General features: G+C 28.2%; 1 protein-coding gene across 1 annotated transcript in view; it reads right to left on the minus strand.

The window, feature by feature from the left end:
• The window catches only part of LOC144975855 (protein Wnt-16-like), a 50243-nt gene that overhangs the window by 15446 nt on the left and 32297 nt on the right, over positions 1–2500 (minus strand). The gene's annotated exons all lie outside the window — the stretch shown is intronic.

A 2500-nucleotide genomic window follows, 5' to 3' on the forward strand; every position in this document is an offset into this window, starting at 1 on the left:
TAAGACCTTTCCAGTTTGGAATTTTGTTCTTTACCCAAGCTCTAATATACATTATTGTTCATGACTACAATACCTTGTATCTTAGATTTTCTATTTTTTTTCTTCTTCTTCTTTTCTAAAACATAATACTTTTGTTCCAGTTTTTTAAACAAATCATTGGTTTATCATTATTTTTTTCATAATAATGATTATAATATCAATAATGATAATAATAATAATAATAATAATAATAATAATATAATAATAATAATAATAATAATAATAATAATATAATAATAATAATAATATAATAATAATATAATAATAATTATAATAACAATAATAATAATAACAATAGTAATGATAATTCTGATAATAATAATATATAATATAATAATAATAATAATAATAATAATAATAATAATAATAATAATAATAATAATAATAATAATAATAATATAATAACATAACATAACATGTGGTATAGGGCAAAATAGGATAAGATCCTTTGAATGCCCTTAATATTAATTAGTAATGCCATAAATCTATTGATTAAATATTACAATAACGATAAACGTGGTAAAGATAGTATTTCAACTTAAATGTACTCATGTGGTATACAAACATATATCTTTAACCGTGACATGCAAAGCGCACACACAACCACACACACACACACACACACACACACACACACATTCACACGCGTATAGAAGATAACCATAATAATATAATAATGCATAATATATACATACAAGATTGAAAGCCATGTCAACAGCAGAGCAAACAAGTATTATTCGTCATATATAAATCTCCCATCATATAATTCCCTGTCTACTAACACCTTGAAATAATCCATAGATTTTGCATTCTTTGTTTCAAATTTCAAACTGTTCCATTTCTGAACAATACGAATACCGAACCAGTTTTGTCTTATGTTTGTTTTGCATCTAGAGACAAAAATCTTAAACTTGTCCCCTCTAGTAAAAGTAATATTAGAATATGAAAAAAATCAGAAAAGTCTATCCTATCCAGACCATGTACCAATCTATAAACCTGAATTAAATCCCCACGAATTCTTCTATATTTCAAACTGGGTAAGTCAAGAAATTCTAACCTTTCCTTATAAGATAAATACTGTATTGTATAAATTTTTTTGGTAGCTCTCCTCTGTACACTTTCAATACTAATAGATTGTCTTTTATATAATGGGCTCCAGATGCAATTTCCGTATTCTAGAATTGGTCGAACGAGCGATTTATACAAATATAAAAATGTGGTTTTATCAAGACTTATAAAGGTTCTATATATTATTCCCATCATTCTGTTTGCACGGCTTACACAATTATCAATATGTAAATCAAAATTCAAATGTGAATCAAAAGTAACTCCCATATCCTTTTAATAAGGCACAACGGAAAGTAGATTTGACATAGAAGTATCGGTAAAATAATTATGACATGGATTATTTTTTCCTATATGTAATACTTTACATTTCGAAACATTAAAATCCAAATGCCATGTTGTAGACCATTTGAAAAGTGAAAATATATAATTTTGTAGAATGTTATGATGTTCAGTTGTACTATAGATCTTTGTATCGTCTGCAAACAGTTTGCAGGCTGAATTTATGCCACATGGTAAATCATTTATATATAAAAGAAATAAAAGTGGTCCCAATACGCTTCCTTGGGGTACACCGCTAATTACATTCTTAAAATCCGACTCCACACCATTGTCAATGACCCTTTGTATTCGATTATTAAGAAAGTCTTTAATCCAGTTAAAGATATTCCCTTTAAATCCATATGTTTTTAGTTTAATGAATAATCTCTCATGAGGTACAGAATCAAAAGCCTTGCGGAAATCAAGATAAACAACATCAATGCATTGATCACGATCAATTAACTTGGTAAAATCCTCCATCACCTGTAAAAGTTGAGTAATGCATGATCTCTTTGATCTAAAACCATGCTGGTTATCGTTTAGCATCGTATGACTTTCAAGAAAGTCCATTATTCGGTCTTTCAAGATAGACTCCATAACCTTACAGAGTATGCATGTTAAGCTGATGGGTCTATAGTTTGCAGCATCTAGTTTGCTTCCCTTTTTATGAATGGCAGTAACATTGGCTTGTTTCCAGTCAATGGGTAAGGTACCAGATTCAAGAGACTTATTATATATTGTTGATAGCGGCTGTGATATTTCAAAGGCCACTTCTTTCAGTAAACGGGGATGAAGGGAATCGGGTCCCATGCTTTTAGTCACGTCTAAATTCAACAATTTTGCAAGTATGTCTTCTTGTGTAATACAAAAATCGGGGACGTTTAATTGATTTGTAACATTGAACGTTGGTATATTTGTAGTGTCTTCTTGAACAAACACAGATGAAAAATAATTATTTAAAACATTAGCTATATCTATATCCGAAGTCACCTTGGTACCATCATCTTTCAGTAAAACACATAATAATAATTATAGTAATAATAATAATAATAATAATAATGATAATAATAATAAT

This window comes from Berghia stephanieae, chromosome 6, assembly GCF_034508935.2.
Source record: "Berghia stephanieae isolate SIO BIC M18660-M18661 chromosome 6, UCSD_Bste_1.3, whole genome shotgun sequence".
Taxonomy (NCBI): domain Eukaryota; kingdom Metazoa; phylum Mollusca; class Gastropoda; order Nudibranchia; family Aeolidiidae; genus Berghia; species Berghia stephanieae.